This window comes from Choloepus didactylus, chromosome 13 (assembly GCF_015220235.1).
Source record: "Choloepus didactylus isolate mChoDid1 chromosome 13, mChoDid1.pri, whole genome shotgun sequence".
Lineage (NCBI taxonomy): Eukaryota > Metazoa > Chordata > Mammalia > Pilosa > Megalonychidae > Choloepus > Choloepus didactylus.
In genome coordinates, this window is record NC_051319.1 from 15,786,355 (window position 1) to 15,805,675 (window position 19,321).

The 19,321-nt window shown below is 39.8% G+C and overlaps 1 pseudogene; it reads left to right on the forward strand.

Moving 5' to 3' along the window:
- The first annotated feature begins 18,200 nt into the window (after nt 1-18,200).
- On the forward strand, nt 18,201-18,299 carry LOC119508649 (annotated as a pseudogene).
- The last annotated feature ends 1,022 nt before the right edge of the window (nt 18,300-19,321 follow it).

Sequence of the window (19,321 nt, forward strand, 5' to 3'; positions counted from 1 at the left end):
CTGCTGAGACAGAGTTCTGACTCTGCTATCTTCATTAATTTATTCATTCATTCAATTCACCTATGCATTCATTGGTGATTCCAAGGGGTGGCTTGAAGATACATTAGCCATCTCCTATTTCCAGCAACCCCTATATAAACAAAATAAAAATGATGGCCTTGTTCTGCAAATGTAGCTTCAATTCAATCCCCCAAATCTCCAACTGAAGTTCAGCTCTAAGTCATTTCTATATCAAAACTCTACCGATACCACTACATTCACCTTTCAACAATCATTTGTTTTTCAGGCACTAGGCTGTACATCAGGGATATTGCTAAGAACAAGCTCTGTCTGGGTCCCTGTCTTCAGGAGTGTATTGTTGGGGGTGTATATGCTTGTACTGAGATGGGAACAGAATGGAGTTAGGAAGACAATTCTGATTTCTCAAGATTTTTAAGCCAGGAAAGGCCTAGAAAAGGATCCAGGTTTAAACATCAGTTTGGCAAAGCTGAAACCTGTAATTGTACTAGATATCCATAGTGTGCCTTTCAGAAGCAATAGTTAACATTTATTGAGCACCTAAATGCATAAATGGTTCCTGATTTATATGCACCTAATGTACAGAGGAACGTGCTGCAAACACATTAAAACCTTTGCAGTCAGGTTAGTTGTGACTTCACACAGAGGTTGAATAACTTATCTGCAATCCCTCAGTTAGGAAGTGGGAAAGACAGGATTCAAACCCTGCAGGTCTGGCTCCAGCTCCAGTACCCTTAACTACCATTCTGCAAGAGGTGTTGATGCTACTAGTTGCACTTGTCCTCATATTCCAGGACCCTTTACGATGTAATGACAATGATTACTTTGGAGGAGGGCTCCTCTGTGATGTAATGAAAATAACACCAGCTGAGAATTCCATTCTTGTCCCAGCCCTACTAATTAGCCCTGTGAACAAGGACAAGCCTCCTCACCTCAGCAGCTCTCAGTTCCCTCATCTAAAAAATGCTGGCATGAAATTGAATGGTCTCAAAAGTCACTTTCATTCCTAAAATTCAAAGCTTTAAAGAGCATACATTCTAAGTTATGTCATAATTTAAATTATAAGTCTTGGTCTATATAATGATATATTTGAACTTGAGTCTATCTTAAAGGAAAACACTACAATTGTTGTTTGGTTGTTTGTTTTATAGAGGCCCTTACAACACTGGAATTTGGTAAAACCTCAACTTAAAAATTTTCTCATTTCATTCACCCTTTTCATGTCTTTGACTCATGGAGCTCCTGTTACAGAGACCAAGAGGTGGGTACTTTCTGCAGTGGTGCCAGGACACCTGCCTTGACATCATGACGCGTAGGTGGAGGCGATGGCCAGTGCTGATGGGAAATGGAGAGTAGTGGAATGTGGGAAGGTGGGAGGAAGACAGGTGCTGGTAAAGGGGAGGGCAGGGCCACTGACAGAGTGACACCTCCAGCTGCCCAAGCTCATTATCAGTGTTGACTTTGCATGAGGGAAACAAGTGTCACACGCATCAGCATGGAAGTGTTTCCTGATTTATACGCAGTTTGTACTGACCCACACAGCCATTCCTCCTGGCTTAAAGCCCTTGTACTTCCTTCTTTTACTCCGACTCTTGCTTTCATCTGCTTGAATCTTTGCCCAGGCAGTAACTTAGATTTCGGGGGTGTCCTACTTGTGTGGGGGTGGGGACAGAATGGAGTTACAAAGAAAATTCTTATTTCTCAAGGCTCCTAATCTGAGAAAGACCCAGGAAAAGGATCCATGATACGGACAACTCTATTCTCAGTTGTACAAAGTTGGGCCCCAAAGCTGTACTAGGGACCCACAGAGTGCCTGACAGTGTTTAAATCTAACATTTTTTTGAGTGCTTACTATGTCCCAGGCAATGTCCTAAAGAACTTATGTATACTAGCCCATTTTGTTTCCCACAAAAAGCCTGTGAAATAGGAACTATTATTCTTATTTTATAGATAAAGACACTAGGTACTGGGAAGTTAAGTAACTTTATCCAAGGCTATCCACCAAGTAAGTGGAAGAACTGGTTACAAATTCAGAGTCTATGGTCCTACCTTGACCCTACGCTGCCTCAGCATAGAAATTGTTCCCTGGAACCCATAATCCATCTTATAGATAAGGAAACCAGGCAGAATGGCCACATTCAAGCCTCTAGTTAAAGAAATAGCCAAAAAAAAACCCTAAATTTCCCAACTTCACTGTTCTAGTGACTCTTGTGTCTTTTGTTGACCTTGATGGGTGGGGGAGTGAGGATATGGGATGGGGGCTGTCTAGAGTTTCTTATTATTGTTTCATACAGCAGCTGTTCCATGCCCTTGTTTTTTTATTTTTTTATGTTTTTCAGGAGTTTCCTGCTTTCCTGAGATGTGGTACCTGGAACATACTTTGGTTGAACATCAGCAAGTCCCCAGGCAAAGTCCCACTTTCCTCCCTAAAACAGTTTGTCCAGTTCTTTAGAGAGACATGAAATAATTCCTCCTCAAGGAGGAGCAGAACTTGTCCCAACTCTGATGAGCTTTTTTTTAAAAAAAAAAAAAATTATTTAACAGATACATACACATACTCACTGTTTCAGTTGTCTTTGACTTTTCAAATAGCCTAAACAATGGGAACTTATTAGCTCACAGTTTTGAGGCTGGGGAAAAGTCAAAACCAAGGCATCATCAAGGCAATACTTTCTTCCCAAAGACTGGCATTCTGGCACTAGCTGCCAGCAATCCTTGATCCTTGGCTCTTCTGTCACATGGTAAAGCATATGGCGGACTCTCCTGGCCTCTCCATTCTCTTCCATTGAATTTCAGCTTCTTGCTTCTGGTGGCTCTCTGTCTGAGTTTCATTCCTTTTATAAAGAACTCCAGTAATAGGATTAAGACCCTTCCTGATAGAGGTGAGCCACACCTTAATGGAAGTAACTTCATCAAAAGGTCCTGCTTACAATGGGTTCACACCCACAGGAATGGATTCCATTAAAAGACGTTTTCTGGGGTACATACAGCTCCAAATCACCACACACACAGTACAGCATTTTGAACCAGATTGAAAAGAGTCCAATCCCAGCTCTACCACTTTCCATTGCGGAATTTGGGGAAAGTTACTTAACACTTTTTTGCCTCAGTTTCTTCCTCTGAAAAATTAGGATAATAAGCTTCACAGGGCTTTGTGAGGACTAAATGAGTTACTACATATCAAGCTTTCACTGTTAGCCATTGTTGCTACAATCACAGGTAACATTAGTTCTTTGCAAAATTGACCCATCCTGAAAGATGATTTGTAAATGTGTTGCCAAGGAAACTTAAAAATATCTCAGGTCCATGCAAAGGGCTAATAATAAGGTGGTATGTGGGAACTTTGTATTTTATATATTTTAGGCATAATATTTCTGTAAACCTACAACTTCTCTAACAAAAAATTATTGCTAAATATATTCATAAATAAATAGTATATGCAGGTCCTGGCAAACTGTAAACACTCAATAAATAATATATCCAATTAAATTTTTTTTTAACCTTTTAAATGGCTTTCAAAATAAAGTTCTTACAACTCAACATTAAAAAAAAAAAACCATCTCATGTCCAATCAACGTGTGGCAATTATAACTCCATGATAGTCCTGGACAGTCCAACCTGAGCTTTAGTATTCCAACATCCCATCTTCTCCAAAGTCTTTCTCTGAGTGTAACCTGTACATATGGTCCTTTACTTTTTCAGGACATCTGGAGTGAGTATTAAAACACACACACAAACAAACACACACACACACCACCTTCTAAGGATAGCCAATAATTTTCAAAGGCAGTACACTCATATTAAGGTATATTAAGAGAAAAAATGGCCCTCTAATTATAAGACGATCAGCAGAGACCCAGATCCACACTGGACATGGCACATTGTATTACTGTGTTTAGCCATATCGGCAGCTGTTTGTTGAGCCAGTTTCAAGCTTCTAAACATACCCAGCTCATTATACACATACTAAGCCAAAACTCTGAAATTGCAGCCTGTTTTTCCCTGTTAGGCCAGATTAGATTCTGCAGCAAGACATCCCTCATCCACTATGTTAATTTCCCCAAAGGAATGATTGCAAATGTGAGGACTTTATTAACTTACTGTGATGCACCCAACCCCCAAGGGAGTCAGGGAGAGGGGATGAAAGGTTTGTTCTCCAAATTATATTAATGTCAACATTTTTATGTGTCTTTAGAAAAATGTCAGTGTGTATTGTTTTAATCAAATAAAATATTTCCATGTACATTGTTTTTTTTGTGTACCGGTTGATATGACATAGTAGTAAAAATATGCCAAACAAAATCATGATAAACCTACTGAATCAGAGGTGATTAAATCTCTCAATGAATTCACAACTATTTGTTTCAAATTGCTTCATTTCTCTGATTAGGCAGCAAAAATAATTTGAGAAATTATCAAAATCAATCACCACTTGAAATGTATAGTATAGGCTTTCTAAAAATGAAGCTACATCTATTTATGAGTTGAAAACCAGTGTTATGGTTAAATGAAGTAACAGATTGGAAGCTGTATTCAAACTTACTACATTCAATCTTCCTGGGTAGTCATCTAAATTTAAATTTAAATTTAAATAATTTTCGTTTAAATCAATGCCAACCTAAATTACGTGCATCGAAGCAATCATTTTTAAAGGTAGAAGGAAGAGATTTCAATAAATAACACTCAGAGATTAGTAGAAAGAATAAAAAAGAAACTGTCTTCTTCTTCTAATTAATCAGAGGAAGCATCAGGGAAGAAGTAACCATTTGAAGAAGTCTGATATTAAGAAGTGAACTTGTGACCTTCCAGAACAGAGGTAACAGGAAGAAATCTTCCATATTAATTTTTGTCAAATCCATCCAACCAGATTTTCTAGACTTTTTATCAATTCATTTTACTTGGTGCTGATCAATTTTAATTTTTAAAATGACTCAAATGAGTGTGTTTAGGAAGAAATGAAAAAGACAAATTTTCTAAGGAGTTAGATAAATTATTAATCATTACTATGGAATTTCAGGTTGTTTCCATTTCACCAGCCTAGATTTCAAATTCATATTTATCTTATAATATGACATTTCATTTTTTTATTCTGAGAAGCTGTATCATCTAAATCAATAATGAATTTATATGAAATATTCACATGGAGTTCTAATGCATGGAAAATATTTGGAAAGAAATTATTTTGGCATAAAGAGTTACTCTGGAGAGAACAAAATTTCAGATTTCTGAAAAAAGATTCTGCCTTTGTTACAGACTGAGTATGGATATTTATAAAATTAAATTGATATAATGTCATTTTTCTTTATCGCTGGGACCAGAATCTTATTCCATTGAATTTATTTCTATTCTCCTGTGTGTCTGTGACCCCTCTCATTCTGATGACATCTAGAGACAGACAGCCTTTTGTTTGTTCTGGGTGTGGTCTCACGTTGGGTGGAATAACAGAGCAAAGCAGGATGCACGTGTATGATAAAAACAGAGGAATGCCAGCAATTTTATGGGTTTCATACACAGTGGTGCCGCATATTAATTTCCTGTGATTTGATGTCTAAATCCTTAATTGCTCCATTTTGCAATTAACCACCAGCTGCAGATAATGCAGGTCGCAGTCACCAGATTAGTCAGTCTCACAGTCCCGAGGCCATTCTGCACTTTTGCCAAGAGCTTTCAAAACAGAAGCAACCACAGGGCCACAATGGGCAGACTGCTTGGAAATAAAGCTGGTTTAGAGCACTGTTTCTCAGTGTGTGGTCCCTGGACCAGGGGCAGCATCAGAATGACCAGGGGTCTTGTTAGAAATGTGAATTCTTGAGTCTCACCCCAGACCTACTAAATTAGGAACTCCGGAGGAGGGGCCCAACAACCTGAGTTTTAACACGTTCTCCATGTGATTCGGAGTAATGAACACCAAAGTTTGAGAACCACTGAATTAGACTGATTCCCCAATATCCTGATTTTTTAAAAAAGTTAAAATACTTTGATTTTTATCACAAAGCTTCAAAGGACCCAAGATAATAATCATATTACATTGCCTTATATATAGCTATGAAAAATTGCAAAAAATGAATGTTAGGAGAGATTTGTGAGGACTCTAAAGAGCAAGTATTTAAAAACAACAGTCAACTCCATATTTATAGGTATGGAGTTTGTGTGGAGAAAAAACATGAATCCCCTTTTGAAGACCTACAACTTGCTAAAGCAAAAGCTATCTGGAAAATGGCTTCCAGAGTCCCCAAAGATGGGGCTGCCATCTTTTGAGAGGAGAAGCTTGTGGAACGAAGGCAGGAGCTCAGACTTGGGGGGACTTAGATTGCCATCATCACAGTGGACAGCTATAATACTGACTCTTTTTTGTATTCATTCATTCATTCATTCAGCAAATACTTAATAGAGCACCTGAGCCTGGTAAAAACTCTTGCACTGCCAGGGTTTATGCCATAGCTGGGCCAGACCAGAAAGAGTCAGAATGATCCACCAAGGCAGATTATGTTGATTCACATGTACGTTTAGTGAATGTAGGACACCCATTGCCTTCCCCATGCCTATCCTTTCCCGAAATCCTCCAAAGGGTGTAGGTGCCAGCCTCTTGCATGGAATTTGGCACACTTACTGTGTTTACTACATTTGGAATATCAATGAATGTATCTAATGTTTAACTGCTGTGAATGAATGCAGGAAAGAATGAATGAAAATAAAAAGAACAAATAATAAATGCTTTCACCCTTTTTTATTGGTCTCATTTTTTGGTCTTGTTTCTTTCCTAGGTTTAGTATGTTGTTGGTGGTGGTGTTTTTTGTTGCTGTTGTTATTTTTTTTTAATGAATGTGGTGTTGTTTTTATGATAATATTTAATGGTAATATAAACTCAGAGCCCTACTTTTTCTAAAAATAAAGATCATACAATATGATAAAAGACATGCATATATCACTTTTATTAGACAAGAAATAGAATATCAAAATCATAAAAAGCATGGTAAAAAGAGTGATTATTAATTCTATTTCTGCCAAACACAATTAGAAGAGCAGTATGAAATGTTGCATAACTCTTGGAATGGGAAATAAGGAAATTAGTTTTTCAGAAGGGATTTTACCCCTAGAACTAAACTCTAGAATACGATAAACTCTCATGTGTTTCCTTATATAGGAGACATTGTGGGACATTTAAAGTCAATCACTTCAATAGTTTTACAGCATATTTGATCCTCACAGTCTCTGAAAGATAAACTCAGGTATGGGGATTCTAGAGAAGAGTAAATTAGTGTCACATAAATATATAGCTTTCTGGTGATCTAATTTGATCTCAAGACAGATCCTAAAATTCACAAAAAGTAGATGGACAACATGTCCCTTAAACAATTTTCACTAAATGTCACTTTTGTCACCTTAGTTTTTGAAAGGCATGAAATATTTTGCAATTCAAGGTTATCTTCAAATTACAATCTAGAGGGTTGAAGCTTTATGTTGCTCACTGATAGAAGATACATAAATCTTGTACATCGAGTAAACAGGAGGCAAGGCTGACCTTCTATTAAGCAAGTTGAGAAACCTGAAAACTCTGTGCTTTGAGGGAAAATGGACTGCAGAATACCTGGGCCCAAGCCAGTATTTTTCCCCAAGAAACACCTTTGCCTCCATTTTAGTACCTGGTTGAGACCTCTAAAGAAATACACAAAACTAAAGAATTTCATGGCACTCATCTTCCTATCAATCATGCTTGGGCAGAGCCTGGTATAAAGCAGCTTGACCTGGAAAATTTTCAGAGCTGGTATCATCAATTTTGCCACTCAGTCATAGAAAAAGTACAGTAATGCTCCAGTGGAACATTTGATTCTGAGCGGCATAATTTCCTGATGTGCCTGCCAGAATGTATTAGCTGCAAGATGTACAGCCAGGTATATGCATAACTTGACCTGCTGCATGGAGTTATTTGAAGGCTGGTGAATGTTCATGGAAGGCAGTAATTGCTACTTGAACCATTCTTTCTGGCAGAAGTTAGATTGTAGGAACAATTGCTTATAGAAACTCCCCCATAACACATGATACTAAAACCATATCATAAGTATATGGAGTTATACCTGTGTGATTTGCTATGACAAAAGGGTTTGCATTCCAGTTAAAAAATGATCTCCCATTACTGAAGCATAAGTTAAGAAATAGGATAGATAGAAAGTAGTCCTGTTTTATAATCCCTGAGATTGTTGTTTGACCTCACAACCTATTCTTGTCTTCTTTAATTTTGAAAGGGCCTCAGAAGAATAGTGTTCTGTATTAAGCCTTGTAAAGATCAACAGTAAGGACCACCCAATGAATGACCAGGTTCAATCTGCTTTTCAGGGCAAGAAGATTTCTCCCCTTTTATCCAGTAGGCAGGGCTATCCTCAAACTCAACTTCCCACTGGGGTGGTAGCCCCAAAGTTCTCCAGGTTCTGGGCAGCTGGCTTTTTCCAACACATCCCTCCATAGCTGGCACCTATGATCAGACTGCTATCTGCCAAGGCAGTCTATGTGTCCCTGAATTCTACAAGTCACTCTCATGCTTGCTGCAGAGAATGAGAGAACCATAGTGTGTCATGTCCCTCTGCTGGAGCACAGCCCTGTGGTGTGTCCAACCGCACCCCAGCCCAACCGGGCCTCTCTGTAACTGCTGAGAGACTGGGAACCAGCCAAGCTGCTAACACTCTCAGGGGTGGTGCACCCTGCTATTTACCCCAAGCACACTGAGAGGCATGGCCTTATGAGCCTGGCCCACAACTGAATTCTGTTCACAAAATCAAAAGCTGATTAGATTTCATAGAACATTGTAATAATCATTTTTCTTGGTCAATTAACTGTTATTAAACCCAAAACAAAAAGGAATTTTCCCCTTATAGCTATAGTCTGGAGGGGGATAAATCTCCATAATTCATCTCTGATACATTCTCCTATAGATTATTATTAATCCACAGCTTTCCTTATTTCTTCCACATGCCCCTGTTTTGTTATAATTTATCTATAATCAGTCCTGTTTGTGGATATTTAGTGTGTTTCTTTTGCTAAATCAAGTTGAAGTTAATATCATACACATTTGTCTTTACCTGTATGTGTGAGTACATCCATAAGATAAATTCCTAAAAGTGGAATCACTAGTTGTGAAAAGGTATGCATGTATTTAATTTTAACAACTGACTTCAGGTTGTCTCCCAGAGAGGGCTGTAGTAATTTACTGTCCCAGTACCAATGTATTTGAGTGTCCATTTCTCCACATGATGACCAATTAAGTGTGTTATCAAATATTTTTACCTCTGTTAGTCTGTGCTCCAGTTTGCTAATGCTGCTGTTATGCAAAATACCAGAAATGGATTGACTTTTATGAAGGGGGTTTATTTGGTTACAAAGTTACAGTCTTAAGGCCATAACGTGTCCAAGGTAAGGCCTTAACAACAGGGTACCTTCACTGGAGGATGGCTGTTGGTGTCCGGAAAACCTCTGTTAGCTCAGAAGGCATGTGGCTGGCACCCCTTCCTCCCAGGTTTCATTTCAAAATGGCATTCTCCAAAATGTTGCACCTGGGGTGTTTTGTTCTGTCTGAGCTGCAGCTCCTCTTCAAAATGTCACTCTCAGTTGCTCTCCAAAATGTCACTCATAGCTACACTGAGTTCCTTCTGTTTGTCAGCTCATTTATATGGATCCAGTGATTTAATTCAGACCCAGCCTGAACGCGTGGGGTAACACCTCCATGGAAATTATCCAATCAAAGTCTTGCCCACAGTTGATTGAGTCACGTCTCCATGGAGACTCTCAATCAGTAGGTTCCAACCTAATCAACACTAATATGTCTGCCCCCACAAGACTGCATCAAAGATAATAGCATTTTGGGGGAAAAAATACATCAAATGGGCATAGTCTGATAAACAACAAATATTTTTTCTTCATAATCCTAATGAAAAATTTACTTCTTTTTTATTTTTCTACCTCTTATTTCTTTTCTCGTGTTGCATTAGCTATCCTACCTCCAGAACAATGTTGAATGATCATTGTAAATATGGATATCCTTGTCTTGGTTCTGATTTTAATGGAAAGGAGCTTGATGTTTCCCATTAAGCATGATGACTCTTGGGTCGAGATATAGATATTTTGCTATATTAAGGATGTATCTATATATTTCTACTTGATTGGGTTTATTTTATTAATTTATTCATTTTACTAAGAATGGAACTTACTTTTTTACAAACGCCTTCTCAGCATCTAAATTCACTATTTTCAATGCTCCTCACCAGCTCAGCCATGTTTTCCTCAGCAGTGTGTTCTCTAATCTCTGTATTCAATACTTTATCTATCCTCGGTCTTATAGTCAGTAATTGCTTTCATCCTTACATGCACTGTAGTGGATACTGTGATGCCTCCACCCAGATCCCTCCTTCATCCATCCTGCAGGTGCTGGGGATACCTGCTGCTGACAGTCACACCTGGGTCCCTCCCTAGGAGTTACTCTAGGTCACAGGAACTGCTCAGCCCTTGCCCAATTATACACCAACTGGCTGGCCCCCTGGCTTCGATTTGGGAAAGACGCTGAAAGGCCACCCCAGCTCCAGAGTTCCTCATAGGATCCCAGACTGAGGCCTCGGTTGCAACAGCACTGTGAGTCAGCTTCTCCCTATGTCCCAGTCCTGCCTTCCTCACTTCCTGACCTTCTGCATGTAACTCTTTGTCCTAGAGTCTGTTTCCAGAGAACCCAGTCTAAGACACTTAAAAGCTTATGGATATTTTCCATTTGTCCCTCCAGATCTCCACTCTTTTCTACCTGGCTGTGTGCCCCAGGAAGCTGACTTGTTTGAATTACATCAACAGGGCTCCCATGCTCTCTGGATTTAGTCAGTGCAGTGTTACAGCAAAGAATCCAAAGGATGGAGGAGGGTAAGGTCAGGATGTTTATTCTCCTGGCCTCTGGTTGGCTGTATCACTTGAACGATTGAAGGTCCTCATTGCACTCAAATGGGCTGGCTTTACATGACTGTGTCTTTCCTTGTTCTGGTAGCATCTCCCTCCTTTTGTCCCCTCAGACGTGGGGGTGGTGAAAACTCTATTGCTACTATCACTTGTGGTGTCCCTGCACAAGCCACACCTTTTTAATTGGTCCACCTTGTAGATAAATCTTCCTTAAATTATCCAGTTTTGATTTCACCTGTTTCCTTTTAGGACCAGGATTAATATATCCCATCAAGCACAAGAGCTGGATTCGTGCATTGCATAGGTTCAGCACAGAAAAAAGGAAGAGGAGGCAAGGAAATAATAATACAGTAGCTAATATTTGTTGAGTGCTTACTCTGTGCCAGGCACTGTGAAGTGAAAAACAAATCTGGATTAAGTAAGGAGAGACTTTATTTGAAAGGATTATTGCAAGCAGGGGTGGGGTGGAGGAAAATTATTTATTGCAATAGGAGGAGCCGGACTGTTGCAATAAGGAGAACACTCAGACCATAAGATCTGCAAGTGCCTCGAGGGTTAGGCACAAAGGGTTTTTCTTTAATAGGGAGAAATAGCCAAGGCTAGAAAGAACCTGGAGTGAAGTCAGATGAAAGGGTGATGGGACTTGATGGGAAAGTAGATCAGAGAATGTTTTACCCTGAAGCCAGCTTGTTCTCAAGAGGGGATGTTAAAGAGGAGTTGTATGCTGGCTCAGTTTGAGGGAGGGCCAAAGTTCAGGGGCCTGAGGGAAGATTAACAAGTATTTGGATCTGTAGGGGCAGAACAGTTCAGCTAATCATTTCTGAAGCAAAGAATAGGAATTTGGAGGTTCTGTGTCTGACTTGTCATAGGTAAAGAAAGGAGCAACCCATGAGTCTTATCTAAGTCATCTGGAAAAGGGCGGTTCTCTGCTGTAATCCTTTGTCTGGAATGCAAAGGATGGGGGGCTTTCTTTAATCTTCACTGTTTCCAGTGAAGGGCTCAGATAAAATTCAACTTTGTCAGGACTAATCTAAGAATTTTACATGTATTACCTTATTTAATCCTCAACACTCTACTGTATCAGCACAGTATAGCAGGGAATGCTAATAAAACAAACTTTGGGCATGTTACTTAACTTCAGTTTCCTCTCCATAAAAGGAGATTAATAATAGCCCTGACCTCATAGAGCTGTTGTGAAGGTTACAAATGTTAATGCTGAGAAGTGCTTATAACAGCTCCCGGCATGTAGCAGTGAGTGTTTAATAAATGTTCGCTATTTTTCAAGTGAGGGCACCGAGGCACTGGGAAGTTAAGTAATTTACTCAAGTAAGTAAAGATCAAAACCCACCCAGATTATGTATTTACTCTCTTCTACTGCACTCTCCAACTGGGTGGAAAAAAAAAAAAAAAAAAAAAAAAAAATATATATATATATATATATATATATATATATATATATATATATATATATAAATTGAAAGAAATGTTAGACAAAGCTGTGATAAGTTTGCCAGAGTTACTGCCTCCAATTCAAGAAAAAGAGGAAGGAACTGAATCACCCTTTCATTCTCTAACCTGAGGAATTATTGAGGCAGTGGCAGAAAGAAAACATTCTTACCTCCTAGAACCATATCCTGCCGCCAGCAGCAGCTGCCTGCGGTTGCCCTGGGCTGGCACTGAGGCAGGAGCCAAGATCCCCACCTTTCTCTCAAGTTTATCAAGCCCTCCAGCATCTCCCCATCCTATTAAAGTTGGTCATTATTGCTAGGTGAAACAAGGCTGTAAAATTCTGCAAAACTGTTGTAATTTGTTCTCGGCTAGACCAATTAGAGCTCTCTAAATATGTTGTTATTGTTATTATTATCTTTAAAAGAATGTTAAACTTTATTTAGTATTTCTTTTCTCTTGGTCCGTCTTATTTTCTGTGGGAAATCTCTAATATCTTCCTCCTGAATCTGACCAATTTCTGCAGAATCTAGAGGCCAAAAGTTGCCACTTGATTGGATGTTAATGACAATAGGGAACTGTCTGGCTATGAACCTACAGAATAGGTTCTGCCAAAGTTCCATGGGCACTTAAGATTGAAAAACGAAGCAGGCCACTCTATTTAGCAAAACAGTAACAGTTTATTAGGGAACTTACAAACCAGGAAGCTGGTCCTGGGCAGCCGCAAGACATTCAGAGTAGTGCTGCAAGCCACCTGGCAGGTTACAGGAGGTTATATCAGGTAGGAACAAGGAAGGTACAGAGCCAGCTTGGGATCTGCAAGATCGTAAACATGTTTCGTTGAAGTAGGGATTTGTAACAGGAGTGGTTCTAGTACAGACAGCTATCGTGTTAGGTATGTACACGTGCACTTTAAGATCCACTTATGGGCCATGGTTTGTCTTGTCTAGGAATTTATGGCTTCTCTGGTTTATGGCCTCACATTCCACCCCTCACGAAAACCTACTCTTAACATTCTATACATCCCTCTTCTATGAATATCCCTAAGCAGTAATTGAGGGGCACGTCTGGAGGCAGAATCCACAACAACCATAGAAGACATACTAATAGCTATGACTGCTAATGTCAAGAAGAAAATCAGCAAAGCAGATCCCCAAACTCCACTCTGTTAAATTTAAAATCAGTACTGTCCAAGGCATCCATGTCTGGTGGAAGTCGGCAGCTGTCCACAAGCCCAGCAGTCAGTCTGGTTATGAGTTGTGCATTTCTGGAATTCATTTCCTTCTGTTGTAAAGATTAGAAACGTTAACCTAGGGACAAAATACAAGATGTTTAGTAGAAACTAACATGGGGAGGTCATGACCATTTGGTAACATGCAAGTTACAGGCCCATCTCCTGACGAGATACTTCCCCACATTGGTTTCTTCCCTGGGGTAGTGTATGAAACTTTAGCCCCCAAGGGTTCTATGGCATTGGGTAGGATGTTATATAAAGGAGCCTGTGTATTAAGCCATGACAGGCATGCGACTTCTGTCCCAGCTTCTGTAGAGGAGGTTTCTGTAAACCAGAGCAACGGGGACCTTCTACATGTAAAATAGGAGTCAGAGTTATTGCTAATTCCTTTCCTTCTCCCCAAAGAATAAGAATACCTATCCACTTGGATGGCATTTTTTAGTGTAAGCCCCACCAAATTTGGGCGTGGTCTGTGGCAATCTCAATACTAGTCCCTGTTCTAATTGGAGGAATACCTTGTTGTGATGTTACTTCTACCCTTATTGCTTATGGAGTGGACATCAGGGTCCTGAAATGTTCATATGCTGAGGTTTTGTCCTGTCATTGGTGCACTATTTATTAGCCTAATTGCTTTCTATAAATGAGCTGCCCACCCATGCAATGAGTGGTTTAGAGATGACCTGTAAAATGGATGTCTTGGTTGCTGTCAATGTGTTTTGGATACCCATACATATGCAAAAGTTTCTTGAGTTCTCGTATTGTCAACATCCAAAAGCCTGCAAAAGGCCTGAAGCAGTATCTACACAGGTGAGTGCATACTTCTGTCCGTCTGACAGAGGTGTGTGTTCCCTGTGGTATCTGCCCCATATTAGGGGGCAGAGGGTTCCATTGAGCACATGTTGGACAGGACCCATGGTTCATAAGCACATCACTATATTTCAAAGGGTGATGCAACCTTTTCATAATTCCCATATGATCTTAGGATGCTTATGTCCCAATTTATAGTATAGCCAATCCACTTGGTCATGGTTTTCATCAACCCATCTAATTTTAGCTAAGGTGTTGGCTTCCAGATTTCCTGGAGGCATGCATGAAGTATGGGCTGGAACATGCCAGACTATTATTTTGGCATTGGGGCTTTGTGCTTGAACCCAGGTATTTTCCCACAGGGCTTTACCCCAAATGTCCTTACCAGCCATGGTTCATTTCTCCTGTTGCCACTGACCCATCCAGAGTCAGACCATGATACATAACCCAGCTGTCAGTGTATGTGGAGACCGGCATAGGCTCATGGACTATAACCATCCAGACAGCTCGTAGCTCAGCCCATTGACTACTCAGAACTTCTTCTTCTTCCATCTGTATGGTGTCTGTAGTTATTTGAACTGCTATTGCATGGCATGGGGTGGGGGGAAGGATATCCTCTGCAGGAACTGCCAGTATACTAGGCATTCTCCGGTGGGGCTCCTACATGCTCTTTTATTGATACTCATTTCTCTATCTCTGGCATAGATAGTGTAGGGGAGTTTGGATCCTCTACATATGTAACCAGCCCCAATAATTTATGTAACTCCTCAGATAGTGGACTAGTATGAAAAGAACTTCTATGTTGTAAATAAGCATGCTGTTTTTTTAGTGTGCTAACCTGTGCACAAGCACTTTTGGGTTGAATACAAGTGTCTTTGATTCATCCACTTACTGGCAACAATGTGTACATAGTTATTAACAATGGTATTGCTATAGGCTCAGTTTGCAGGAGAGCAAGATATACTGTTAACAATTGTTTTTCAATAGGACTGTATCGTTGTTCTTTTCCTTTCCATACCTAGGACCAGAATCTGACTGGTACTTGCTTCCCATTTTGTTTTTGCCACAGGACCCACCCAAGCCCTGCTGGGTAGCAGGCAACATCCAATTCACGAGCTTGCCCTGCTATTAAAGTACCTAGAGACTGGATCTGTTTTACAGCTATTTTTGCTTGTTGGAATGCTTGCTTGGCCTCAGTGTCCCAATTCCACTGAGCCCCCTTTTTTATCAATATATATAATGGTTGAAGTCTTCGAGCTAGGTGGGGTATAAAGGATCTCCAGTAATTTAAAAAGCCTATAAAGGCTTGCAGTTCCTTTATGGTGTAGGTAGTTGGACACATTTATACTTTATCTATGACTGCTGCCAGAATGACCTTAGTCTTACCTGACCAAACCACCCCTAGGAATTTTATAGACTCTCCAGCCCCTGGATCTTGGCATCATTGATCGCTGTTCTGGTTTGCTAATGCTGCCATTTTGCAAAACACCAGGAAATGGATTGGCTTTTATAAAGGGGGTTTATTTAGTTACAAAGTTACAGTCTTAAGGCCATAAAGTGTCCAAGATAAAGCCTTATCAACAGGGTACCTTCACTGAAGGATGGCCATTGGCAGCCAGAAAACCTCTGTTAGCTGGGAAGGCATGTGGCTGGTGTTCGCTTGCTCCAAGGTTGCATTTCAAAATGGTGTTCTCCAAAATGTTGCTCTTGGGGCATTTTGTCTTCTCTAATCTGTAGCTCTTCTTCCAAATGTCACTCTCAGTTGCTCTGAGCTCCTTCTGTTTGTGAACTCTTCATATGGTTCCAGTGATTTATTTCAGACCCATCCTGAATGGGTGAGGTAACACCTCCATGGAAATTATCCAACCAAAGTCATCACCCACAGTTGGGTGGGTCATATCTCCATGGAAACATCCAATCAAAAGGTTCCAACCTAATCAACACTAATACATCGGTCCCCGCAAGATTGTATCAAAGATAATGGCATGTGGGGGGACATAATACATCCAAACTGGCACAATGGCCCATCCTCAGCTTCTTAACAGGCACTGTAATGGCAGGACCATGGCTTCTAGAGATATAACACTATCAGAGGTAAGCATAATTTCATCAATATAGTGAAACCGCAACATTTGGTGCCTTTTCTCATCTTGTTAGATCAGCTGCCACCATTCCATAAAAGATGGTGTGGCTATGTAGGTTCCCTTGTGGCAAAACCTGGAAAGTCCACTGCTGCCCTCCCCACGTAAATGCAAATTGATCTTAGCTATCTTCAGCTAGTGGGTTACTGAAAAGGCTCTCCTAATGGAGCCAATAAGTTACTGAGAAGCTTTGCAATATTAGGCACTGCTGTGTGAGTAGGAGAAACCACCTTATTCAATTCTCAATAAAAAACTGTCATTCCCCAGCTACCATCAGATTTTTTTCACCAACCATACAGGACTATTAAACAGGCTCTGTGCTGGTCATATGAACCCCATTCCAGCCAGTTCTTGTAATATCTCACTGATTTCAGCATGCCCACTCAGGAGGCAATATTGTATGGGTGACTCTCCTGGGTGAGGGCACCCCACTTAATTGATTTCACTGTGCGTATGCAAAGGCAAAATTCACTGGCGGTGGTGGTAATGTCTTGGTCTTGTAACACATCCACCCCTAATATATATTCAGGAATGGGAGAAATACACACAATATACTTTCAGAGGCTGAGGTGCCAAATTTGCAATGTTACGATAGTTTGCACTACTCATATGGTTTTTCCCCAGTAAATCTATCTATCACCCTTAGGAGACTATTAAATCTCCAGGATTCCCATAGATGAGTGTGGATTCTGCTCCTGTTATCAGTAAGGGCTACAATGTGCAAATGCTTTGCTGGAGACCAGTGGAAAACCAGCTCCACATGAGGCCTCTAATTGCCTGCTGTTGCCTGTATTTGTGGGCAACTGTGGCCCCACCCCTAGTCTTCAGGGGCAGGGGGCATCCACCCCCTTATACTTTCCTTGGGAGGTGCTGTGGGAGTGATAACTGATGACACAGATTTAGATGTAGGAGGAGGTGGATTTTTTTCTTTTTAAGCATCTTTGCCAGAGTCCAACTATTATAGCATTAAGTTGTTTGTCTATTTTTTCTATTGTGCCTGCGGCAATTAAATCAGCCCATAACTGTTCATGAGTTACACGTACAGGCCCCCCTGCCCCTTCCCTTGAGAGGTCTCTTTGGTTACTTTCCGTACCCTTTTTGACTGTATTCTTTCCATCTCACCAAAGTGTGCTATTGCCTGCACCATCCAGTGAACAGCCTGGCCAACCAGTGGACTTAGAATAGCTACTAACGTCCATACCAGGCTGCAGGCGTGGTTTGGAGGATATTATCATTCATTCTGGCCAGGAATAGTTCATCATCAGAAACAATACTTTTCAGGAAACCAATTCTTCCATGTTTACAATTATAGGCTACCATTTTGGGCTCTTGTTTCAGCATTTATGTTAAATCTAACTACACAGACAGACCTAAATGAAACCTAACCTAATTGGGTTCAAATTATTGGGAAGTTAAGTGATAAAATCTTGCAACTTTGTTCAGAGTTAAACAAAGGGAGAGAGAATTTCCTGGCATCTCAAGAAAAACTTGATTTCTGGATTTTTTTTAATAATCCCCACAATCCTATTCTTTCTATCAACTCTAAACTAATGCTTTTAAAAAATAAAGTTATTTTGTTTGAGGTATTTCCCTAAAAATACTTGATGCTCAAAAAATGTTAATGTGGTGTTTGCTTCGGCAGCATGTGTACTAAATTGAAATGATAGAGATTAGCATGGCCTCTGCACAAGAATGACAAACAAATTCTTGAAGAGCGCCATAATTTTTTATGTGTGATCATTATGTAAATCCACAACTTCACTAATAAAAAAGTAATGCAAAATAAAAAATGTTAGTGTGTATTTATGTCACGTGTGTTTTCTTCCCAGTATATCAGAACACAGGCTGGCTACATTTAGAGATACTTGGTACCAAAAAAAAAAAAAAAAAGCAATTTTAAAGAATTATCTAATTATTAGTGTGTTGAAAGAAGATTTTGCTTTCATAAAGCTGAAATTATATAACAGGATTTTTTTTTTTTATTGTTCAGTTACATCAGAGACATCATACTCAGTTGGGGATACCACATTTTCAAAACAATGTTGATAAAGAAGAGTGTATCTAGGGAAGGGTTCATTAAAGTGAATAGTGGTGAACACTAATTCTGCAAACCCTCCCCCAAAAGAGTTCCAAGATCAAAGAAAATTAGAAAATCCTGAACACAAGATATCCCTCCTAGAGCTTCACAATGCAATTAGCATACTAAAGACTGAGAAATCCTGAAGAATAAACACTTCTTTCATTTGAATTAGCTCACTGTTTTCCAAATTTATTTTTGCTTTTTTTTATAACAACAATGATTATCCTGCTCAACCAGATTTGGATAAACATCACTTTGGGAAACACTAATCTAGAGTGTGACCAGGAGGCTAAGGACAACTGGGAAAAGAAGGAACTGGGAGTGGGAATATGGAGCTTGGATCCAGACAGACCTGTTCGCTAATCCCAGCTCAGCCACTGAGAAATTGTATGACACTTCTTACCTGTAAAACTGGCTTGATAAAACTGACCTCGTAATGTTTTTGCAAAGACTAGCGACAGGGTGCACAAAACATATAACCCAGTGTCTGGTTCATAGTGGGCAAAGAAAATATTATGCACATGTCTTTATTATTACTGCTGATTGCTTTACAAGGTTAAAAGAAAGCTGAAGGAAAGAAGAAGGATATTATTTGGAGAACTTTGAATGTAGAAGAGAGAATAGACTGTTATAAGCCAGTCCAGATGGCAGAAAGAGGACCAATGGGCA